Here is a 26,610-nt window from a genome sequence, read left to right on the forward strand (position 1 = left end):
GAGTCCTCAGCCAATCAAGGGAGTTCTCAGCCAATTGAGAGAAAGCCTTCCCTTCTCCTCCCTCCCTAAGCCAATTGTGGGAAGTCTTTCTCTATGGCTCTTTCTGTTTTCCTCCATCCCTCAGCCAGTCAAGGGAAGGCTTTCTTTCTCTCCTCTGCAAAGCAGTGCAACAGGCAGCTTAGTCAATGAAAGAGTAGGGAGAGGCAGCAACAACCAGAACCAAAGTCGGTTGCCTTTTACTGACAGAATTAACTTGGTTGGTTAGAAACTGCCGCTCAGGTGGGAGAAAGGAGGGGAGTCAACCAATGAGTTCTCCCTCAAAGGCCAAAATAGGACTTGAAAGGGCCTCCCCCATGGGCTTCTATTGAGAGAAGTCCCCAGATATTTCTTGAATTGGACTTTGCAACCCTGTTTGGGACTCAGGTGGCCTCAGGGCACATAGCCTTGGTTCTGCTGAGTTGGCAAAAATGCCCTCCATCTTCAGTTTCGACTGAAGAGTTTCTCAGATATTTTGGTTCTGTTTCTGTTCTGCTAGGCTTCACCCTTCACTTTTTTTGCCCCCCCCCCCCGCATTGGAAGCAACAGAGTATGGGGGCACTTGCTTTGGGAGAGCATAACTTGTACCCTGTAAATCCAATCCTCACCAATTTTGGAGGGCACGTAGAGGAAAGTCATCTGAAGATGCACTGTGAGTTTTGTTTCTCTAGCTTGCTGGGGAGCCTTTAAGTACACATCTGAACCCTCTGAACCTCATTTCCCCAGAAAGAACTTTCATGAGGGCATCTTCTTGAGGGGGGGCATACCTTGAACCTCGTAAATCCAACCATCACCAAACTTGAGAGGCAGGTAGAGAAGAGTCAGCCATAGATCTGCCGCTAGTGTAAAGTTTTGCCCAGAATTTATCACAAGACTTCTTGAGTAAATGCAGAAGAAGCTTTAATGAAGAAACATATAGCAAACACTTGTATCATGTATGTACAAGGCTACTGACCTTGCCAGACTGATACAAAACAAAACTTACAATCCACAAATAGGTTTTAGGTTGATCCCAGTAGGCTTAAGTCTGCTTAAGAGCATACGAAAGCTTACATTCTGAATAAAACTTAGTTGGTCTTAAAGGTGCACTTGTTTACTGCTAGGTTTTAGGTTAACAGCCCATCATCTCCTCCCGCCAAAATGTCTCCCGCTCAAAAGTCTTTGAATTATTTCTCAGGCTGCAGTGTTATTCTTCCCCAAGGACTCATTCCACTTTACAGACATCTTCCATTGGTACCTATCTCCTGTTACTAAGGAGATGAGATTAGGCTCCCGCTTCCCACAGTGGTTTACCATCCACTGTGGCCTCCTTTGTTGCTAATACTATTCAACATACAATCTTAAAAGAATAAAACAGTCATAAATCCTAGCATGCGTATTTAAAAGTTCTCTGAGGTCACAGGCTCTGGGAAATTCCTTGTTTGGTGTGAGATCTTGTAAAACTGCTTCTAGTTGGATTAGACAAAACTGAATTAGATGGACCAGTGGTCTAAGGCAACTTTACATATATAGAAGAGTGTTGGAAACACTTGTCCTTGCTCAAGTACTATTCCCAGATTACCACTGCACTTTTCTTCATAGTTGTCAATTGAAAGAATGTTCTTCTGTAGAGGAAAATACCAGGCCTTGGATTCAGTGGGAGCTCACAGGAGCGCAGCTCCTGAACCTTTCTGAGAGTTCCTCCTCCTCCTCCTCTTGAGAGTTCCACCTCCTTTCCATTGAATAGTAGGTACAGCTGCATAACAATCCCTTAATGAGCTCCACTGCCTGTCTTTCTATAAAATGACCCCTGGGGGATACCAATGGGGTCTGGATTAAGTGTGCTTAGTTTCTTGGTGGCCACAGCATCTATGGTAAGAGTAGGCCCTTTGTCTTCTCAAATATATGCTGCTTTTCATCCCTGGGTATTTTTTTCCGTAGAACACCACTGGGGCCATTACCTTCACAGTCCTCCTCACAGTCATTTTCTAGTCTTCAAGAATTCAGTTATGGAAAAGAGTAGAGCCCAGCAATTGAGGAATTCATTGTTAAACCAAATAGATAACGTTCCACTATAAATCTTAAAAAAAAAACGTTGACAGCACCTTAACTGCTCATGCTAATCACTATAAAGACATTTTTATAACATATTTTAACACCTTTCAGAGCATCCCTTATTCGTTAATCTGTCAGCTACTTTATGATTCCCTCTTGGACAATAAAAGACAAAGTAAAACTTGATTTCAACTGATGGCAGTATCCATTTGTTTCACCTCTCCAGATATTAGAGAGAAAATTAAACACCACAGAATGTTCTTTCTTGTTGTTTACAGTGCCAGGTAATCACAAGGGCTACAGATGCTGCCATAGTATTCTTTTGCCTTGGAGAAGAATCTCAGCATCTTGTCTTTCAAGATATGAAGGATCCCTTTTCTGCTTCATTTTAGTACCATAGTATACAAACTGTGACAGCAAGAAGATATTGTTAATCACACCCTGCTTTCCCACACAACAAGAGACTAGTGTTTACCTGGGTTGGCTGTTTTTTGAGGAGATAGTACTGAAGACTTAAAGCTTTTTGTATTTAAGCTTTATTTACAATTATAAAAATGAACCACTGGTAGAGGAAAAGAAACAGTGCAAAGAGCAGCAGATAATCTATCTCATATCAAATCACAGAAAGAGATCATGCAACCTCAGGTTTCTTCAGTAAACTTCTAGGAGAATCTGTCTGCTTCTCCTCTGTCTCTTCCAGCATTTCAAACTCCAGTGACTGCAGGCTACAAAAAACTGACTATCTGTGTTTACGTGTGGAGTAAATGAGAAGTGTGAAGTAAATGAAATGCACCGAAGTTACAGGAAGTGCTGCGGCTTTTGCGTAGCAAATGTAAACTGGGTTTTAGCAAAGATGGTGGGAAATCCGACCGGATGCTGCGGAGGGAACAGGATTGTGACTGCGTGGTAAGCTGTGTGCGAAAACAGTCCCAATGTGGTTTCTTCATTGCTGCTGCAGTGGTGAGGTTTTCATATTGGTTTTACCACAGTTTTCCTGCCCCTGTCCCCAAGCAGTGGCCATTCCCACTCCCCTGGGAATGGCTGGGCCACCAGAGCATTATTGTTATCCTATGAGGCCCAGGTGTCACTCCTTACAGTTGCTTTCAGCTTCCTACTGGTGTAGATCTTTACTGTTTCCATATCAGCTTGTCAGTCCTAGTCCTGGAAGGACTCAGGAATTAACACTGATCATTGCTGGACAATTATGCAAGCACATCATCTTCTCTTTAAATCTGTCAAGCACTCTCTCTTCCTCCTAAATTCTGTTAGATTGGGAGAGGTTAGAGAGATGGAGACACCAGCTGCTGTGGTGGTTTCTTCTCCTGGAAAAAAGTCTGGCCATGACTGGGAAGGGTTCTTGCTTCCCGATGCTTCTTACATTGTTTCTGCTGCTGGACCCAACTTCTCAGGAGGGGATTCAATTGGTGTGGGATTCAAGTCTTCTATTTCTGACCCATGACACACAAAATCTTTTTCTTTAGTTCATTGCATCAGTTTTCCTTTCTGCATTAACAGTAGTGGCTCACTTGGTAGCTTTGCCAAGAAGCTTTGCAGCCCTGGCAGTGGTGTTTGCAGCTCACCCAGCCCCCTAAGAGTTTCACTGTCTTGGCAATTTATCTGGCTGCTCACCTAGCCTCTTCACAAACTCGGCAGCTTGCCCAGACTCTTCATAAACTTGGCAATTTGACCAGCCTTTTTGCTGCCTCAGTGATTGCAGCAATTCTTCCCCAACTGGCTTGCATTTTCACAGATTCAGCAGCATGGTAGGGGGGAAATAATGGAGCTTAGTTCGCACATGCTCTTGGTTTGGGGGAGAATTAAACCCCTGATGTATTTTTTATGATTTCTGATTCCCTTCACCCCCTACAAATCTGGGGCTGTCCGCAAGTTTGCAGAACTGTTTTCTGTCATTGTGGGCCTGATCGAGAGATTTATGTATATGCAGATGGGGCCATGCTTGACTATTAGATATATTATTATGATTGGTCTCATATGTCCAAGTTTGTTGTGAGGGGACCCAGCCATTTAAATATGCATGCATTATCCACTATTGTTAGCAATGCACATGTATTTTGCAATTTAGAATTGGGTACACCTTATTTATTTATCCAGAGTCTCAATACTGAAAGAGATTAGAACAAGATTGTCCTACTTTTCCTTATATTTTTATCAGTCATCCATAGCCTTTTATCTTTCATGTGCTTGGCATGACTTGACCACCTCAGGAGCAGGGAGAAACCACTGATGCTACTGTAGCCATCATTGATAGTTGTGCTTTGATTGTCATGTCAGCGTGAGTCCACCCCATGATGGTTTCTTGGCAGTTTGAGGCCCTTGAGCCCGATTCTGTGAGTTACCAAACTTGCATAACAGCTAATAGAATTAGGCTGTTGATGGCCCTTGCTCACAAATAATGTTCCTCAACAGCTGGTATAGTCAGCTGGGTACACAATTAAGACACCCAGTGGTGCACCCAGCAGACCGAGGTTCTTTTCATGAACTTGATGTCCTTGGGAAATTTGCTATATTTCAGTGCTCTGGTTGTAAAATAAAAACGAGTGACCTCTGTTGTGATTGGAATGAGTAAGAATTATACTTTGCTTTCCCTACTGACTACCTAATGTTTTTAAATAAAACATTTTTGTAAGCAGAAATCCCAAAAACAGGCTTTAAATTTTAATTCCAAATGAGACTAATTCTGTCTGCATACTGATGTGTTTTATCTTCACTCTTACTACAAAATCTGCAGAAAGAACTGATTCTCTGCATGTTGTCCCCCACCAAAATTTGTATAGCTTTCCTCAAGCAATGGAAAATTATCTTGACATGATTTCACCTCAAATTTAATGGAACCACTGAATGAATATAATGAAGAGTTTTGTTAGTGGTCTCCAGTGGAGGTCTTAATGGGAAGGAAGGCAATTTTCACCTTATTTATATGTTGTATAAATACAAAGTGATCTCTCTGCTGAAAGCTCAATTTTCTGCATACCATTTCCAATAAGAAATATGATCTTTTATTGCAAATTACAGTACAAAAGTAGAATTTCTAGAAGCAATAAACCAAACTACTGGTTCATGATAGAATAATAAAGCAAACAGATATAGTCCAGATACCTTTTTGAAGATTTTGGCTAGTCGTTTTCCAATAGCTGCAAATACTTATTAGATAATTCACTTTGTTGTCATTTTCATATTAAAATATTCCAAATTAAAGGCTGCAAATTATGACAGCAATCTCATAACTTCATCCACTTGGAAATGACCCATATTTTTATGAAATATAAATTAATTAAGCAAGCCTTCTTTCATAACAGTGCCATGATAGGATTAGCAACGAGGTAGGAGTTGTTTTTGCCACTGTCTTCTTAAAGTAAGCTGTTGTTGAAATGACAGAAAAGTCAGTCCTGGGCCACACTACTGAAAGTCACCCAAAACAAGAACAAAATCCATGCTACACCTTATATCAGGACCACCCTGTAATGAAAAGCAGCAATATGCATGCTAAGGACCATTGAGTGACAGCTGATAGAATTCTCTCTCATTGGCAGACTGCTTCAAACTGTCAAAGGAAAGTGGGAGTTAGGCAGTTGAAAAAGTCAGTTAGGGAACTGAAGGAAATTGAAGACTGACTAGAGGAGAGAGCAGGGGTCTTTTGGAGATGCGCTTGAGAGAGTGACAAAAGTCGCAAGGCAGAGTCTAATGAACAGCCCATGAAATAGAGTTTTAAATCTTAGACTCTGGTGGGAGAGAGCTCTTAGAGATGAAGAACAGTGTCTGTATTTGTCAAACAAATAAGCACATCTTGAGCGGAGGGGAGGGATAGTCCCTTTATGAAAATTAGTGTCCAAAGGAGGGGAAAGACTGAAAAGTTGGCAGATCAGGCATTGGAAAAAGGGATTTTGAGGTGACAGTACAAGGTCCTCAAAAGGAACCAAACACCAAGGTTACTAGTCTGAATGAGCAGATAGTAATGATCATGCCACCAGGAGACAATCTAGTGCATAGACCTTACACCCCCTTGGTGACAAAGTATAGGGCACTCAAATTTGTGTGAAACTGTGAAATGAAATGTGGGAGACATGGGTTTCCTGACCTGTCTTACTGACAACTTCCTTGTCCAGAAAGTGGAGAAGGAAACAAGGGGATCTGCTATTTTGGACTTGATTCTCACCAAAAAAGAAGAATTGGTTGATGAGGTGTAAATAGTGGACACCCTGGGTAGTAGTGACCATGTGTTTTTGGAATTTACAGTCTTAGGAAAGGGAAAAGCTATATGTAGTCAGACATATAGGATGGACTTCAGAAAGGCAAACTTCCACAAACTTAGAACTATGCTGGGTAAAATCCCAGGGTTACAAATACTTAAGGAGAAGGGGGTTCAAAAGGCATGGGAGTTTCTTAAAAGCAAAATATTGAAAGCACAATCACAGATGATTCCTATGAGAAGAAAAAAAAGGAAGAAACCTAAAGAAGTCATAGTGGCTCCATAAACAGCTCTCTAAAAACTTGTTTAGGAAATGGGAGGATGGCCTTATAATCAAGGATGAATATAAACAAATCACCAGTTCTTGTGGAGAAAGAATTAAGAAAACTAAAGCTCAGTATGAGCTTAGCCTAGCCAAAGATGCTAAAAACAACAAAAAAGGGTTCTTTTCTTATGTTCAGAGTAAGAAAAGACCAAGGACATGGTAGGCCTGTTGTGAGGGCAGGAAAGTGAAATTGTAACAGGTGATAAAGAGAGGGCAGAATTGCTCAGTTCCTACTTTTCCTCAGTCTTCTCTTCTGAGGGAAACAGTGCTCAAGAAGGCAAAAAGCAACATATAATGCAGGTATGGAGCTCCAACAGGATCAGCATAGGAGTACTACATAAACATCTAGTTTCTTTAAATGAAACCAAGTCCTCAGGGCCAGATGAACTGCATCCAAGAGTACTAAAAGAGCTTGCAAAAGTAATTTCTGAGCCTCTGGCCATTATTTTTGAGAATTCTTGGATAACAGGTGAGATGCCAGAAGATTGGAGGTGGGCAAATGTTGTTTCCATCTTAAAGAAGGAGGAAAAAGATGATCCGGGTAACTACCGATCCGTCATCTTGACATCTATACCTGGAAAACTTTTAGAACAAATCATCAAACAGTCCTGGAACATTTAGAAAGGATGACTGTGATTACTAAGAGCCAGCATGGATTTCTCAAGAACAAGTCATGTCAGACTAACCTAATCTCTTTTTTTGAGAAAGTGACTACCTTGCTGGATCAGGGAAATGCTGTAGACATAGTTTATCTTGATTTCAGTAAGGCTTTCAGTAAGGTTCCACACACTATCCTTGTTGACAAATTGGTAAAATGTGGTTTGGATCCTGTTACCATTAGGTGGATATGTAAATGGTTGACAGATCACACTCAAAGAATGCTTGGGAATGGTTTCTTATATTCTTGGAGAGGAGTGATAAGTGGAGTGCCTCAAGGATCTGTCCTGGGGCCTGTTTTGTTCAACATCTTTATAAATGATTTGGATGAAGGAATAGAGGGAATGCTTATTAAATTTGCAGATGATACTAAATTGGGAGGGGTTGCAAATACAATAGGATATAGAGACAGGATCCAGGATGATCTTGACAGGCTGGAAAACTGGGCTTAAACCAACAAAATGAATTTTAACAGGAATAAATGTAAAGTTCTGCATTTAGGGGGTGGAAGAAGAAGAAGACAAAAGCAGATTTATACGCCGCTCTTCTCTTTGAAACAGAGACTCAGAGTGGCTTACAATCTCCTATATCTTCTCCCCCCACAACAGACACCCTGTAAGGTAGGTGAGGCTGAGAGGGCTCTCACAGCAGCTGCCCTTTCAAGGACAACTCCTGAGATAGTTATGGCTAACCCAAAGCCATTCCTGCTGCTGCAAGTGGAGGAGTGGGGAATCAAACCCAGTTCTCCAAGGTAAGAGTCCACACACTTAACCACTACACCAAAAATCCCATGCATAGTTATAGGATAGGGAGACTTGTCTGGGCAGTAGTATGTACAAAAGAGATCTAGGGGTCTTAGTGGACCATACGCATGAACATGAATCAACAGTGGGCTAAAAAGGCAAATGCAATATTGGGCTGTATTAACAGAAGTATAGTGTCTAGATCACTTGAAGTGATGGTATTGCTTTACTCTGCTCTAATAAGACCTCTCCTGGAGTATTGTGTTCAGTTTTGGGCACCATATTTTAAGAAGAACATAGACAAGCTGGAATTGGTCCAGATGAGGGCAACAAAGATGATGAGGGGTCTGGAGACCAAGTCCTATGAAGAAAGGTTGAAGGAGCTCAGCATGTTTAGCCTGGAGAGGTGGGGGCTGAGAGGTGATGTGATCACCATCTTCAAGTCCTTGAAGGGCTGTCATATTGAGGATGATGCAGAATTGTTTTCTGTGGCCCCAGAAGGTAGGATGAGAACCAATGGGTTGAAATTAAATCCGAAGAGTTTCTGGCTCAACATTTGGACTAGATGACTCTGGAGGCCCCTTCCAACTCTATGATTCTATGAAAATGTTAACCAGAAATTCAGTCCATTCATAAAAAGTTAAACCAGTGACATTTGTGAAGCCTTGAGAGAAAGTTAAATAACTTTCAGGGAAACACTGTAGCATGTGTAGCCAGTCACCTCAGAATTGTTCTGTGGGCAGTTTTAAATGTCTGTTTCCATCTGCTAAAGTACGAACACCTATGTACATATTAATCCCATTCCCTGCCAGTATGTTTTAATAAAACAACTTTTGTTTAATCCTTCCCTTTGCCTACTGTGCCATTTTCTGAGGGGTAAATTTTTAAAACTGAAATAGTGACAGGGTGATTGATGGAGTGCTGGTGAAATTAGTCACACCTGTCTCATAATTGGTGGCAGTGGTCAGGATTCAAAATCCCCCCCCCCTTCCTTGTCATACACCCATACTAGGTCTAACCAGTATTAGTTTTTTTCCAGCCACAGTAGCTGACATTTCCACAGTAGCTGAAATATTTCCAATTTTAATAGGGCTCTAAGGCATGTCAAAGCTTGCTCATTTGTCTCTCCTGAACCATGGTATAGCAAGTCTAAGCAGGAATGTGGTAAACAGTGCCATATGGAACATATATAGTTATCAAGGAGTGTTCACCGATACTATGCCATCGTTTACCAAATTCCTGTTTTCTGGTGCTTGTCCCTGAGAAGTTACTGTCCCTATTCTGTCTCTTTCCCTCTCTCTCTCTTTTGTCTTGTTAATGTTCGTTAGTGTGATTTGACAGTATTGCTAGTGCTCAGCACCCCCCTGTTTCTCTAGAAGTAACTCTTTTAAATGACTGAATGCATTTTGTTTAGTACACAGGTAGGTTCATGTGCATGAAGACTAAGGTACCATACAATGCACAGTCTACTTTGTCACTCTGCAGCTGGTGCAATGTATTTTGAATTGCTGATAAAATACTTTTTTTGATACATCTTTAAACAATATTGCTCAATAGATAGTCATGCCCTGCCTATTACATAGAAAGCATCCTTTTCACATGTGTGGTTTGACTGTGTCACCGGGGCCACTATTTGGGTGTTAAATGATCTGGTGTATACCTGGGTCCTATTCTAGCACAGCACTCCAATTATAAAGGAAAAGCAAGAGAGAGAGATTATCTCAAAACAAATTCTTTATTCTCCTATCATTGAGTGGGCTGGGCTGGGGAAGGAGCTGGGAGAGAACTGCTGGTGAAGTCAATGTTATTTTTGTTTTTCCTGAACTTCTGGGGAGCATTAACTGAGGTTGCTGTATGAGAGAACCAGCCTGGTAGCCAGGATTTTTTTCGGGGGGGGGGGAGTTCATTAACAGAAGCCTTGATGTCCTGCATAGGGAAGAAGAGACCAGTCAAAGGACAACAGTGTGGTTGTCTGCCTTAAGGAGACTCCTCAGAGCACTACAGTCTGACCCCAACGTGTCAAGCAAGAAGACACTCGGTTCAATTAGAACCAAGGAATTTATTCCAGGCCCTTATGTTAAAGGCGGAGATGCAAACACTGCCAGCAGAAGTATTATGAACACAAGGAGGACATAGAGAAGTGGACAGGGAGATACCAATAAATAATATATGAAGGAAAAGGAAGATATTGGTCGTAGGTGACTCCCTGTTGAGGAGTATGGAATGTCATGTATCAGGCCTGATCCCCTAGCCCAAGAGGTGTGTTGCTTGCCAGGGGCAAAAATTAAAAATATAGACCCAGGGCCAGCTCGCCCACTAGGCAAACTAGGTTTGCCTAGGGCACCGGGAGGTGGGAAGGCAGAATTGCCCCCCCCCGGTGCCCATGGCAAGCGGCTAGTTTGCCTGCCTTCCTCTTCCCTTCTTCCCTCTCTCCCTCTGCAGAGCTACAAGTCAGCGCTGTGCTCCGTCACCCCATCCCCGGTCCTGCTCAGTCGAGCCCACTCCTTACCAGCTTCAATGCAGCTGGCGCAGTTTTTAATGCTTTGAAGGGCCCATGATAAGAGACTTCACTCCCCCTCACTTCCGGGAACTCTCCTCCCATGGGCCCCTCAAAGCATTAAAAGCCACACCAGCCATGTTGAAGCTGATAAGGAGCAGGCTCGACTTGGGGGGCAGGGCGGCAGGCGGCAGAGTGTGGCGCTGGCTTGCAGTGCCACAAAGGAGAGGAGGGTGGGGGGAGGGAGACCATGGTGTGGGAGGCTGTGGTGGCCAGGGGGGCAGCCACAGCCTGCCTGGGGCACTACACGCCCATGGACTGGCACTGTATAGACAAGATCCTGAAATTCATCAAACCTTCAGAGTTTTACCCATTCATGATGGTCCATGTAAGAACCAATGAAATGGCCATGAACAACACCTAAAGCTTTAAGTCTGACTATGAAGCTCTTAGGAGAAAGCTAAAAGGAATGGGCGCACAGGTAGTGTTCTTTTTGATCCTTCCTATCATAGATGATAATGGAGATGAACCACTGGCTGCGTTAGTGGTGCTGGCAGGGGTGTTTTGGATTCTGGAACCATGGGCTAGGTTTTCAGGATGACAACCTACTAGCACACAATGAACTTTACCTGTCAAGGTCAGGAAATAACTGTTTGGCAGAAACCTGGGGAGATTCATCAAGAGGGCTTTAAATTGACACCATAAGGGGAAGGAGATGACCAACATAGGAATTTATATGAAGGAGAGCAAACAACAGAGGGTATAGTTGAGCCAACAGTGTGGGGCTTCAAGTGTCTATATAACAATGCCAATAAGACAATAAGAAGGAAGAACTTGAACTTCTAATGCAGATAATGGGATATGATATAGTAAACATTATGGAGACTTGGTGGGATGATTCCCATGATTGGAATGTAGAAATGGATATATATGAGTTGTTCAAGAAAAAAAAAGGGTTGAAGAGGAGGTGGAGTGGCACTGTATGTGAGGAGATGCAGGAGGAGGAGGGTGACATTCCAGTGGAACGTATCTGGGTGAGGATAAGGGATGGAAGGATAAACAGTGTTGTAATTGGAATCTGCTACAGACTTCCTGACCAGGATGAGGATGTGGATGCTTCCTTCCTTGAACAGCTTCACAGAGTATCCAAATAACCTTACCTGATAGTTATGGGTGACTTCAGCTTCCCTGATGTGTGCTGGGAGATAAACTCTGCAAAGCATCAACAGTTGCACATGTTACTGACCTGCCTGGCTGACAACTTGCTTTATCAAATGGTGAAGGGGACGGGCTTAATGCATATTTTGCCTCAGTTTTTTCCCTGAGAAAGAGAACAAGCTTATCAAGAGATGGTAATAGGCAAGACACAGCATCTGGGCTGCTGGTTGACATGGACAGAGTTGAGAAGCACCTGGCTTCATTGAACGAGTAAAATCCTCTGGGCCAGATGATATGCACCCAAGAGTGCTCAGAGAACTTTCCAGAGAGCTTGCAGACCCTTTGTACATCATTTTCCAGATCTCTTGGAGGATGGGAGATGTGCCACAAGACTGGAGGAGGACAGATGTTATCCCAGTTTTCAAAACAGGGAAGAGGGATGACCTAGGAAACTACAAGCTAGCCAATCTGACCTGTCCCAGGGAAGATACTACAGCAGATTTCAAAGGGATCAATCTGCAGGCACCAAAAGAACAACTTGGTGATCCAGGGAAGCCAGCACAGATTTCTTGCCAACAGGTCCTGCAAGACCAACCTCATTTCCTGCTTTGATTGAGTGATGAGCTAACTGGATCAAGGGAATGCTGTTGCTGTTGTTTGCCTGGATTTCAGACAAGGTTTTGACAGAGTTGGGTAAACTAGAGGACTGTGGACTGGATTCTAGGAAAGTTAGATGGATAGGGAACTGGTTGGGGAACCATACTCAAAGAGTAGTTATCAATGGCATTTCATCTGAATGGAAAGAGGTATTTAGCGGGGTGCCTCAGGGCTTGGTTTTGGGCCTGGTACTTTTCAATATTTTTTATAAATTATCTGGATGAGGATGTGGAGGGGCTACTCATTAAATTTGCAGATGGCACCAAATTGGGAGGAGCAGCAAACACACCAGTAGATATAGAATTCAACAAGATTTGAACACACTGGAAAAGTGGGCGGATGTGAACAAGATGCAATTTAACAAGGATAAGTGCTGAGTGCTACTTCTGGGTAACAAAAATTAGGAACTTGCATACTGGATGGGGGATAAACTTCTGGTTAGCAGTGTGTGTAAACAAGTTCTTTCAGTATGGATTGTTGCATAATTGGGGTGAATAGGAAATATAAGGTGAAATAAGGGGTCAAAAGGAAAATATGTTGGCCTCATCCTGAACAGCAGAATTTGTGGGGCTGTGGTCTGCAGTAGAAGATAGAGAAAGCTGGTCTGGGACAAAGGAAAAATCCAAACCAAAACGAAGAAGCTGGGGATTCAGGTTGAGGAATTCAGTGATTCAACAAGATAGTGAAATTTTGGGAAGTAAATCATTTGCAAAATTGGAGAAACAGGCTTTTTATTCAAATGTAAGAGACAAGGAAGGCATTTTTAGAGTTGGCTTGAAAGTGATGCCATATCTCTCCAGGAATTGCTGGAAAGTCTATTGTAAAACCATAAAGTTTTCAATGAGTCTTGGAAAGGAATGATACAGTGTTTGAGTTTTTCCTGATCTCCAGCTAGTTACTCTGGTGGAGAGTGGACTTTTAAGAGAGTACTCATATTTTTCCACCTGGCCTTTGAAGTTCAGGTTGTATTAAGCTACACAATACTAGCCATTTAAGAGGAGCACATTAAACTGCAGATTTTGTTATTAAAACATTATGTGGTAATGTTAAGTAGAGGGGAAAAAATAAAAATATGTTAATGCAATTTGAATCAATTGGTCTTCTTTGCAAGCTTTTTAGCCAAAGGGAGCAAGAAAGGATGGACACCTGAAGGGGGCCTGCATGCACATGCTTCCCATTCCTAATAATAGTTTTTTGTAGTTCTTATGTGTGAACTGTCATCCATTGTTTCTGATTCACATCAATGCCCTTTTCTGATGGGAGGGTTCTTCATTTGTCATGACCATGGAAGCATGGATTAATGAATTAATGCTTCTTAGCCAAAGGGAGCAAGGGAGGATGGACACCTGGTGGGGGGCATGCACATGCTTCCCATTCCTAATAATAGTTTTTTTGTAGTTCTTATGTGTGAACTGTCATCCATTGTTTCTGATTCACATCAATGCCCTTTCCTGATGGGAGGGTTCTTCATTTGTCATGAACATGGAAGCAATAGATTGACCTCCCTGTGTGTTTACTTCCAAGTACTTCAGAGGATGTTTTAAATACAGAGAGCTGGAAAAAATGTTTTGATTGTTGGTTTTATTTAGTTGGTGGTTAGAATTCTTGCACATTTCTTCTCCTTTGTGTAATATCAAATCATTAATGTTTTTATGAGGCACTATTGAATACAAAAAAAATTATAATTCTCTTTCTGTTTTTAAATAGGAGCTGTGGTTCACAAGGTTGAGGTAAGATTCTAATCTTAATAAACATAAATGAACTGTCTAGATAGAATGAAATAGTAGACCATACAACCAAAGCTTGTCCATGAATGGATGCTAATCTCCTTGATGGAATCAAGCTTTGCTTTTGTGGGAATTACAGATAACTTCTCATCCACTGACTTTCTGGTTACATATTGCATTGCAATTAAAATATTATTCTGAAGTATACCTGCTCAGTTTTCATGTATCAACACAGATATATGTGCATGCCACTCGATTGTCTCATGACCATCTCAGCCCTTAGCAATATGTCTAAAATCACAACTGGCTAAATAATTGTGTGCAATTTGGTGGGACTGTCAAGAAAGGCTGGATTAAACCAGGATTAAGTGAACATACTGACGCTTGATTGCTGAAAATTAAAACAGCAGTGCTTATGGAAGAAACTGGATAAGAGAATTTATTCATAGTAACCCTATTCCCATGATCACAGAGGCTGGAAAAACTGTCACCAGTGTCATGGAAGCGCATGGAGATTTATATCTGTGGTCATTATGTTTATGTATTATTTTTGTCTCCACAAGTGTGTGCAGAAGTGAATGTGAGTTTTCATGTGTTCCATATAGGCACTGTGTGAATCATTTCTGTGCTCCCAAGGGAATAAAATAATGTACAGCAGATTTCTATCATGTCAGGTGTTCTGGAGGTATGGTTTGTATGATTGTTTGATAAATTACCTAATCTAATAAGCATTATTGCTGAGGTTGGACGTGGCTTGTTTGAACAACATTTGCCGGGAAGTCTGAGTGTTGCTGCTAAATCTGATGATTCTGTGGTGCAAAGACAATTTATTTCTGTCAGTAATGTCTGTATTAAGTATATGTTTTATTTTTCTCTCCATTTTCAGAGATTTCAATCTCCATTTTTAGTGAAACATAGGGCATTGTGAAGTTTATACATCCCAGACTTTTCATAGCCTGGGGATATTCCTATCTACCAGATTAGTTGCTCTCTTTTTGAAACCTATTAAATTCTTTCACTCTGATCCTGATGTGACTGTTTCTCCATAGATAAGATAAGTTAGCCACCAAAATAGTTCTACTGTGTTTTATTAGCCCACCATTTTTAACCTAAGTTGCACATCTGCTTTTCTTTAAAAAAAGTTTTACTGTAGGGTAACTCAGTAATGCCATTTACACTCTGGTGTAGTGAATTTTGTTATATTGAAGAAAACCAGGGCTTTTTAATAGCAGGAACTCCTTTGCATATTCAGCCATGCACCCCTGATGTAGCCAATCCTCCTGGAGCTTACAGTAGGCCCTGTAAACTTTTGAAGGATTGGCTACATCAGGGGTGTGTGGCCTAATATGCAAAGGAGTTCCTGCTTCAAAAAAAAACCTGAAGAAAACAACATGGTATGTTTATACCTATCAGCTGTGCAAGTCATGCCTTATGGGGAAAAGGCTGAAGATTTTGTATGAAGAGGTACTTGGACTGCAGTTCTCAAGGAAAGGGGAAAATATGCATAGCATCAAGAAGGACATGTTTATGTTTTATAAATAAATAGAATCATAGAGTTGGAAGGGACCTCCAGGGTCATCTAGTCCAACCCCCTACACAATGCAGGAAACTCACAAACACCTTCCCCTAAATTCACAGGTTTTCTCTTTTATTACATCAATAACACATGTAAACTATGTAGTTTTAAACTAACTCATTGCTGTCAGATGGTCATCTAGCCTCTGTTTAAAAACCTCCAAGGAAGGAGGTTTCCTCCAGAAATGTCCAAGCAATTCAGCAGCAGGCAGACAGCAGTCAGTCAGGTCCAGCACAGAACAGTTGCTGAACTAGCAAGCCACACAATCTCAGGCAGCAGGCAGCACAGCAAACCAGCATGGAATCTGACTCACACAGTGATGTCTCAGAACCAATTTACTGAGATATATGTTCAGTAGCTCTGTCATAGATGTTTCTTGTGGTGTGATTGGGGTTGGCCATTATCTAAGGAAAATTGTTGCCCAAATAGCGTACATGTACATGTGTTTCTGATGATTACTGCAGAGATGCAAGTTGACAGAAATTCCATTGCCAGCCAGTTTAGCCTATGTGAAATTGGAACAACAAACAAAATCCAGGTTGTGACTCAAACACACAGAAGGAACTTCCATATATAGTTTCAAACACAATGCTTTTCAAAAGGGTCAGTTCCAGGCCTCAGTTGGGGCTGGAGCTCTCCGGAACAGTGCTCTGGAAGCTGGAAGCCTGATGTCTCCATTCTATCCGATGATCCTATGGGACAGAAGGAAGAGATTGGGTCGCCGCTGCAATGCAACGCCAGAGAAGGGATTTTAAACTTTAACCCCCTTCTCTGGGGTTGCACCACAGCCATGGCTCTATATCTGCATTCTATGCTATTGGCACATAGAATTGAATGGAGAGATTGGGCCCCAGGCACGATGCTAGAGAAGGGGTTTTAAATTTTAAATCCCTTCTCTGGGGTCATGCCGCAGTCGCAACCCAATCTCTCCATTCCATCCCATAGGCCCATAGGATAGAATGATCAAGCTGCTACTACAGTGAGATGCTAGAAAAGGGGTTTAAAGTTTAAAACCCCTTCTCTAGTGTTTTGCCCATGGCCCAATCTCTCCATTCTATCCTATAGGCCCATAGGATAAAATGGAGAGGTTGGGCCAGCACTGTGGGGTGAGGCTAGAGAAGGGGTTTAAAGTTTAAAATGCCTTCCCATCACTCCTATGGCCAGATCTCTCCATTTCTATTCAATGGGCCCATAGGACGGAATGAAGAGATCTCCCCCAAGCTTTCTTCCCTTCCCCAGCCAGCCTAGTTTCAACCATGGAGCACAGGAGAGCCTATAGAATAGCCAATCTGCGGGGGCTGACTGCTTTGCTGGCATAACTCATTTGCAAATGAGTTGTGCTAATGAGCTCCAGCACCTCTTTTTCACAAAATGACCACTGCACATTTGGCTATGAACCATCAAGCAACATTCATGCAGATATGAATAGCTGATTCCCAATGGGACAGGGAAAATATACTGTTTACAGTATCTTTGGAACTCAACATATTGTTTTCTTCAGACTGTACTTGCAAATTGTTGTAGGATCAATCCCCTTTATTTAGAACAGAAATAATCTACACTGCCAAAAACCATCTTTATATGAATTACTTTTTTATTTTTTAGTTCAGACTCCTTATTTCTAACCTTTTCAATATAATAAAATCATTATTCCTAATCACGCAGCAGGTTCCTCATCTTTCTTTTCTTTCACCAAGTACTTTTAATGTTATTACCCTCACAAACACATTTGCCAGACTATCTGGTCAGGTGTATAACTAAAAAGGTCAAAGCAAAATATCAGCACACTTAACAAATGTATTTTTGTGGTGTATTCATAGGCATCCTTCTGGTTGCATGGCAACCATCTTTGTAATTAGTACTCATGATTCTGCTTTTAATAATTTAATTAGTATTTTCTTCCCTTATATTGTTGCATATAATTAATTTAATTCATTCCTTGCTTTCTCTTTTATTACATCAATAACATATGTAAACTATGTAGTTTTGAACTAACATTAAACTTCCAGTGAAAAGGCAATGCCTACATAATCTCAGTATTAGACCCTGGTCAGTCTTTTCAACAAAATATGAGTGATATAAATAAATATGGAAAACTAAAGGTCATTAAACTGATCTCAAAAGGCAGTTCTTTCTAAAATGAAGATCAGTAACAAACTGGCTAAATGATTTCAAAGAAAACAAATGTTTCACTGAACCTCTTTCACCCAGCATACATACTTGACCCTCCCCATATACCACCAGCAGGAACACAGGCCAGTCCTCACCTTCATGATCCCTCTGGGTTAATGAGAAGGCACCAGTTTCATCATCCAGTAGCTCCAGATTTTTTTTTTATTATTTGATTTATATCCCGCCCTCCCCACCAAAGCAGGCTCAGGGCGGCTCACAACATAAAATCCCACAAACAATTAAATTAATAAATATTAAAATTACACAGTCAGTAATAAAATAGATATGCAATGATTTGGCGTTATTATGTTCTGCTTCAGAAATTGCATTAATTATAGTAGCTACTTTTGCATTCATGCAATAAACTTCCAGTCAGGTAGTGAGCTGGTGGTGGACCACACTGTCAGTATCAGAGTGCCATGTGGTAAGGTGTTCTGGACTATATGGGTGGCAAAAATATACTCCTATGAAAAATCATTCTTACAGATAGTGAAGAAATGCATTTTTTCTTTGGAGGTTTGGAAGGAAAAAAAACCTCCACTCTGTTTTAACAGTCCACCCTCCAGGTGGAAAACAGGCAGGAAAGAGACAGTCAGTGCAACTGCTTTCCAGACATACCACATCTCACCTTCATACAAATGCTAACAGATCTAGCAAGAGAGATAATGGGTGAGTCAAGCTCTTCCCCTTCTCCTAGCAAGGAACAAAGATTTGGAGGAATGAAATGCAGGAGGGACTCGAAGAGAATGTCCTGAAGATCTCCAGAAAAAATCTCTTTGACCTGGTGTGACCTGGTCAGTAGGTGGGGAAACAGATATGATATTTAAAAAAAAAAGACCTGCAGTAACTGTCCCCATGGTGACTAGGTGCTGGGCAGCAGGAGACACCAAAGCAAGGCCTCAGAACTTGGAAGGAAATCTGTACAAAGATCGGGGAAGGGGGGGAAGTGGCGAGCTATACAGGAGAGAGAAAGAAAAACCTCTCCAGATGTTGAGAAAAATCTAAAAGGACAGGGCAGAATAGGGCCTGCAGGCCAGGCACATTCTGCTACATAGAGCAAAGGCTAGTTGTTAAGGGGAGAGCCTGCCATCTGCTTCTACACTCTTTCCTGAAGTTCCTGTGCTCAGTTTTGGCACACTTCGGCCACAATCCCCATATTTTTAGTAACATAGGTTATAAATTGCCCCCCCCCAGTTGAAATAAAGAGACTGACACTGTATGTTGGATGCAAATGGGCCACTTTATTAACATAACTATATTGTAACTAGCACGGCAAGGGCTACCTGCAGCTGGACAAGCCCTGGGGTCGTCCCTCAACCCCTCCTTGTCCAAAATTGAGTGAGCCACCCTGCTCCCTGCATGAGCCATAACAATATGTCTAATGCCGGGCTGGCTAGGCCAAAACTAGACCTCACCCCCCAACTCAGGCTTCAATCACCAGAAGGAGCTGACTTTAGGGGGCAGAAAGCTTAAAGATGATCCACATCATGCAGCATTGAGCTGTGCAGCCCATCTGCTGCTCCTGCAGATCGCCTGCACTCAACAGGTGCAGAGCCCTGGGTACTCATCTGAACTAAAGTAACCCCTTCCTTCTTCTGCCAAGTGGCCAACTAACTTAACCATACCAACTTCCACACCTACTACCAGCAGTACAAGGTAGGCAAAAAACACTCCACCGCCAGCCAATTAGGTGAGAGTGAAAAAATTCCAACCCGGTCCCTAATGAGGCAACCAGTCAAAGCCTGTACTACCACAGGGTGGGTGGGTGGTCTGAGAGCCGAAAAGGAACTGCACAGCTCAGGGCGGAGCCAGGGCTAATATAGCCCCAATGCTCTGCCAACCAGCAGTTCCCCAGATGCCTGGGAAGCCTCACAGCCTCCCAATCCTCCGGGGAGGTTAAAGACGGCCCCTCGGCCTGTAGCTGCTGTCATGGCACAGCCGGAATGGGGCCGAATTCAATTTGCTGTTATGTTGGATGCACAGAACATGGAACATATTTTTAGTGAGAAAATAAAGGTCCCTCTTTGTCCTCTGAAGTTGTAGGGTGAGATTTCTAAAGAACTTATAAACATGTGAAACTAACTTGAGCTGCTCTGTAATAGTGAAAATATCATTTTCAGAAACTCACTGTTTTCTCCTCCGTTATTATACATTTACTTTCTTTTAGAAGGTACAGAGGCTTAGACGATCTACCATTGACTTCATAAACATGTACAAAAGGTGTATTTTCAGTTTCCTGAGTTGAACTGAGAAATATGCCTTGTGTTTATTTCATTTCATTCCTGTTTCATTTTTAATATTCTTAGCAACAGTGCAATTCTAAATAAAATTAAACCCTTCCATGTCCATTAAAATCAGTGGGTTTAGAATGATGTGACTCTGTTTAGGATTGCACAGTAAGTACATTTTCATTTCCTTTTCTTTTAGAATTGGATATGTAGGTTTTGGCATAGAAAAAATATAAAGGACACTTTGTGTTTCTGTATATGGGGGTAGGGTTTAACTCTTCAAAAATGTATAATTTTGCTCAAAACTGATCCTTCCGCCATGCTGTTTTTAGACTCATAGTAGAAACAGCCAAAGAGAGAATCAATTTCCTTTTAAAAAAATCCAGAGTCGGGAGTCTAGTTTCAATTGACAAAACTATGTGAGAACATGGTTCACCAGCTCTCCCCCTTTTTTGTGGTCCTTATTTGAATTTGGAACTTGTATGGCTACTATTGCTTTTAAAAGGAAACAAACCACTGTCAAAATCTTTTGGTGGCTCTCCCAAAGTCACATTTATTCATCTCTAGATAATGAGAAGGGGCCAGAGAATTCATATAGTATTTGGAAGAGTCATGGTGATTTTGACCATCAAATGAGAATCTTTATGGATATTGTCCTGTGTTGTGTGTGTTGTACAGGAATCTGATTGTGCATCTGTAATATGCATTACTCTTTGCTGTTTGCGATTATCTTGATTTCTTTGCAAGATCTTTTCCAATTCACTCAATATTATTTCCTTGAGCATCTTCTGCAAACCAGAAAATGCATGATTTTTCACACCATCTCATAAAGAATTAGCTTGTGACACTATCCCAGGTGGTGTGTTTAAAATAAGAAATATCTTAGCCTTCTGGCCAAGAAAGTTTATCACCCCCTTCTTCAAAGACAAACATCTTGTTTCATTATCCCATTCATCTGAAAACATTTATCTAAGTGGAATTAATAAGTACCTACCACAGATTTCCTACCCTGATTGCTTGCAAGTTTGTAGAAGCTAATATTCAAGGACATTAAGGGAAAAATAAAAGAAATGAGGTCTTTGCATGTAGGAGATAGTTTACCGTTTGGTCCCATAAAATAAAATAAACATTGTAAAAAAAGAAGCCTATAAACATCAGGAAGACGGATAAGTTGACATATTGTTCTGCATATCTCTGTTTAATAATATTATATTTCATTTTCCGTGCTAAGAAAACAGCCATTACCCAAAGCAGCCATTCGTAAACAGCCATTGTGAACAGATTGCATCCTTGTTGGTGGTATGATAATTGAAATAAGTTTACCAGTCTTTTATGAGAAAATACCAGATGTATAAAATACCTATTAATCAACTCACTCACTTTTGCAGACATCAGCTTCAGTACCGATGGCTATTAAAGAATAAATGGGATAAGAGCAAAAAAAAAGAGAGGGAGAGAATTAGCCAAACAGTTCCACCATGTGGCATACTGCTTGAAGACAATCAGGGGGAGGAGTATGTGCTGTGTTCTTGGATCTTTTCTTTTGAGCCAAATTTACCGGTTGCCGTATTAATCAATTCAACATTTGTTTGGTTTTCATAATTGCAGAAGTACATTAAGCATTCCTGTGTGGACAATGAAATACAAAGCATCAAATTGCCCAACTGCCACTTTCTAACTACATCCCCTCCCCTTCCCATTGCTAATCACATTTTCATTGAATTTTCTTGTCTACGAGAGAGGCTGCAGGGGCACTATTTGTTTCTCTAGTGCACTAGGAATAAAATTACATTTATTTTCTCTTGCTGCAAAGCTCAATGGGGGGGGGTGAATTCTGGGGACAGCTCAAGAAGCATGTGTTCATATGTGCTGACATAGGCTTATTGGCAGCATTAGAACAACAGAAGTATTTGTAGTCAGCAACAGACATACTCAATGTGGTTAATAACTTAAATACTTGGATGAGACTGCTAGGAAAACTATTAATACTGTGAATCAAAAAGACACCAGAAGTTCAGAGCTGTGTAAATTTTAACTTCAACTATATTGCCCTCAAGCTATATTGCTCAAAGTAACTGTGTTTTGGACTTGGACTGATTAAAAGACCTGCTCCTACTGTCAAATCCTTACTTCGCTGCATCAGCTTATCTGGATTGCTTGAGGACAGGGAGGAAGATTTGAGATTTAGAAGATGATGAATAATGAACCTGGTCAAACAGACTTAAATGCTACTATGCATTACCATGATTTCCAGTACAATTACCACAGAAACAGGAAATATTTGTTGATTACAGTCAAAAAGTTGGATGAGATGCAACCTCCTGGCCTCATGCAGAAGCTCCTCTAGCTCTAACATACCAGAGGTTTTTCCTACTGGACAAAAGACTGATACTATGTCAGATGCTATGATCTTACCATTCAATGTCAAATTTGGATTATCTGAGCTGTATTACAATCACTGACATCAGTAGTGTTCTGTATTAAATAACTATATTTTCATATCAGGAATAAGGGTCGTTGCATAAATAAACTGAAAGTGTCTGAAATTTCTTTTAACATTTTGTTTGTGTAAATTGAATTGAACTCTTATCAACCCTTTTGTTCTGAAGGATTTACAGTGCTATCCTAAGCAGAGTTACAACCTTCTAACCCTTTTAAATTCAGTGGGTTTAGAGAGGTGTATCTCTGCTTAGGAGGCGGAGACAACTTTGGCTCAGTGGCAGAGTTGGCATGCAGAAGGTCCTAGGTTCAATCCTAGCAACTTCAACTAAAAGGATCAAGTTATAGTTGATGTGAAAGACCCTAACTGTCACTTTGGACAGCCACCACCAGTCTGAGCAGACAGTACTGGCCTTGATGGACCAAAGGTCTGATTCAGTCTAAGGCAGCTTCATGTGTTCATGTGATGGAAGAAAGGTGATATATAAACGCAAGTAAATGCATGTAATTTCACCTTACATTATAATACAATTAAGAATTTGCAGGGAAATTATTTCCTGTTCTTCATCCTTCCATCCAAGCTTATTGGGACTCAAATAATTAGAAACTGCACCATCAGAAATCTTTAGTAATAGACCATTTAAATTATAAACCCAATAGGCAGTGGTGGGGAAAGAGATCATACTGCATATTATTTACTTTGGAGCTTTTTTCTTTGAACAAACAATAACAGGTCTTAGGAGGTGTTGTATAGTGGGTTCTATGCATCGGTAAGTCGTGATATGAGTGATAACAAGCTCTCTATTAGGCACAGCATGATATAGGGCTGCACAATCAAGACTGAACACTAGGCCGATGGGGCCAAACTTATATACATCTCTGGGTTTCCACACAAACATGCTATTGGGTCATTCAAACAGGCAGGGGCTTGTGATTAGTTCTGGATGGCAGAGATTTGGATCCTGCAGCCCATTGTTCCCAAGTCCCCGAGCTCAGTCCGTATGGCTCCGATGAGCCAGGCAGGAACACCTGAAGTCTTCACTTGAGTCCACATACATAACAGGAGGTTTTATGACTTTAGCATTTTTTGCACAAAATAAATATGTGGTGTATCTAATATAAAGTGCATGTGTGTGCACATGTGATTTTAATCCTCTTTCTCCTTAAAACTTAGTGTCCTGGTCTTCCTAGTTAAAGATAATTGGTCTGACAATACCTGAATATATGTTTCATATTTGATTAATCATGCATTTTATGCAGCACAAAACAGTCTCTACAGAGCAGGAGCTATCCTATTAAACTATATTATTTTATTATATCATGCAGTCATGACATTCAGACTTTCTTTACATCAGTACTGCATATCACTTGATTGCTTTTACTCTACTGATGCTTCCAATTTATCAGAAGAACCAATGTCCTACAAAGAGCCTCTCATCCGGTGTAGTGAGTCCTGAAATAAATTCCTGTCCGTTACTTTAGAACCTCAATTAACAATGTGCCTAGTGATGTACAAAATATAACATCAACACTATATAAACTCTTTGTAAATATCCAAGGATTATTCAAACATAGAAGTCTGTTTACAATTTATGGGGCAGTTCATTTGTAACATTGTGAAGAGAGGATTTCTCCCCAAAGATTTTCTTGTTTAGATATTGATTCTTCTGATTCTCTTTTTAAAGATAAATCAGAGCACCCTTTTGTAATTCCAGCCCTTGCAGTCACTTTAAGTTACATAACTTGAAGTGGTGCTCCAGCAGGCAGATAACAAGATTTGGGAAGACATTGTCTGCCACTGAGCATCTACAGAGTGAAATTCTGATTTTTTGCAGTACCTTCTTTACTTGCCTCTCTTTTAATTTCCCTTTGAATAAAATAGAATTGATTAGAAAGAGACTCCATATTCCTAAATATAGGAAACAAAATTAATTGTTGGATTTCTGAGAGAAATTAGGTAAAGAGAAATTAAGAAAATTTATCTTAGCAATGCAGTTTATTCTTGTTTCTTTCTTTGAATTGTTGTGGTTTTCATCAGTTGGTGTAGAACTATGATAAAGTATGGGAGGGAAGGAACAAAATAATGATTACATTGCAAATTCCCAGTGTTGAGCATTGGTTTGTTTATCAGTTTTAAAGGAAAGCATATTGATGCTCAAGGCAAACTGATGTCTCGCTAAGCAAGATTAACAGGAAAAATTTCAGTCTCTTCCACTTTAACAGTTTTTACACAAATAGAAGTTACTTCAGTGGCACCTTTGTTCTCTTCAGCACTACAAGAGCCAAGCATGGTTTGGGGGACCCTGTTTCCTAGGTAATATGTTGGGGTTTTGACATGCCAGAAAGAGTGACTAGATCTCTTGCAGGTAGTGAGGAAGGAAACATCTGGTGGCAGTAGAGGTGAAATTAAGGAGAAAATGGATTAGTTGATCAAATATTTACCAGCTCAGGGGTGGCCAAACTGTGGCTCAGGAGCCAGATGTGGCTCTTCCACCACCCCACTGGCCAGCTTGGAGAAAGCATATTTCTCTTTAAATCACTTATCCAAGACAAGCCAGCTGGCAGCTTGGAGAGTGCATTGAACATTAAAGTTGCTTTCTTTTCCCTTCTCCCTGCCCAGTCTATTTTCCTTCCTTCCTTCCTTCCTTCCTTCCTTCCTTCCTTCCTTCCTTCCTTCCTTCCTTCCTTCCTTCCTTCCTTCCTTCCTTCCTTCCTTCCTTCCTTCCTTCCTTCCTTCCTCCCTCCCTCCCTCCCTCCCTTCCTCCCTCCCTCCCTTCCTTCCTTCCTTCCTTCCTTCCTTCCTTCCTCCTCCCTTGTGAATCTTACATTAAGCAAGTTTGGCCAACACTGTACTACTACTACTACTATTATTTAATAAATTTATGGATCGCCTCATCCTGACCAACGCCAGGCTGTAGGCAATGTACAACAATAAAATAAAAGTAATCATCAGTTAACTTAAAAACAAATTTCACCCAGTGACATATGTTATAAGTTGCTACCAATCTGCTTTCTAGTATCTATATCAGGGGAAGGAGTGGCAGCCTGTCCTCAAGCGACCATCACTGTCCTCGAGCAAAAGCCTGGTGGAATATCTCTGCTTTACAGGCCCTGTGGAAATGTAAAAGATCCTGCTGGACCCTGGTGTCTTCTGGGAGAGCGTTCCACCAGATTGGGACCAGGACTGAAAAAGTCCTGGCCCTTATTGAGGACAGCTGGACCTCTTTAGGGCCAGGGATCACCAGAAGATTGCGACCTGTAGAGCATAATGGTCTTCCAGGGACATAGTGGAGGAGGCAGTCCCATAGATACATCAGTCCCAGATCTCTCAAGGCCTTTAAGGTCATAACCATAACCTTGAATCTGACTTGGTATTCAACTGAAGACCAGTGTAGCTGGCACAGCACAGGTAGAATATGTGCCATTCATGGTGTTCTCCTCAGGATTCCTGCTGCTGCATTCTGGGCCCTTTGGAGTTTCTGGGTCAAAGTTAAGGGTAGGCCAGTGTAGAGTGACTTAAAGTAGTCTAATCTGGGGATGAATGTTGCATGAATTACTGTGGCCAGGTCCAAGTAAGGCAGGAAGGGAACCAGTTGCCTAGCTTGGCACAGATGAAAAAACTGCATTTTAGCAGTATGTGTGACCTGGGCCTCCATTGAGAGAGAGGCATCCAAGGTCACTCCCAGGCTTTTGATGGTTGGCACTGGTGTTAATAGCACGCCATCAAGAGCAGGCAGTCTGTGCTGTAACTTCAGCCCCGGTCCTCCCAGCCACAGAACCTCTGTCTTTGAAGGGTTCAGTTTCAACCTGGTCTGCTTTAGCCTGCCCACCACAGCTTTCAGACCCTCAGCCAAAGATGACAGGACTGATAGGTTACCCAACAGCAAATAAAGCTGAAAGTGACTTGATGAAAAAAGGAGATGATATTCCAAGCATAGGGGATGGTATGGTAGAAGCCACAGAATGTGAGAAACAGTGAGGTGATTAAAATCAGCACATGCCAAGTGGAGAGGCCAAAAAGAGGCAAAGCTGAATTGCAAATCTGTGTTGAAGACAGATACTAAAAATTCAAATATGAGGTGCCTTTGTAAAAAGAGGTCAAAGAAAATTATGGAACTTTGGTTAACTGGACTAATTAAAAAGATGGTGGAAAA

At 41.3% G+C, this 26,610-nt stretch overlaps 1 protein-coding gene across 1 annotated transcript in view; it reads left to right on the forward strand.

Moving 5' to 3' along the window:
- Positions 1-26,610, forward strand: part of PTPRD (protein tyrosine phosphatase receptor type D) — a 1,753,725-nt gene that overhangs the window by 662,556 nt on the left and 1,064,559 nt on the right. The window contains exon 4 of the mRNA XM_060237318.1: positions 14,022-14,044. The gene's annotated coding sequence lies outside the window, so the exon portion shown is untranslated. The remainder of the gene's footprint in view (positions 1-14,021; positions 14,045-26,610) is intronic.

This window comes from Heteronotia binoei, chromosome 4 (assembly GCF_032191835.1).
Source record: "Heteronotia binoei isolate CCM8104 ecotype False Entrance Well chromosome 4, APGP_CSIRO_Hbin_v1, whole genome shotgun sequence".
Classification (NCBI taxonomy): Eukaryota; Metazoa; Chordata; class Lepidosauria; order Squamata; family Gekkonidae; genus Heteronotia; species Heteronotia binoei.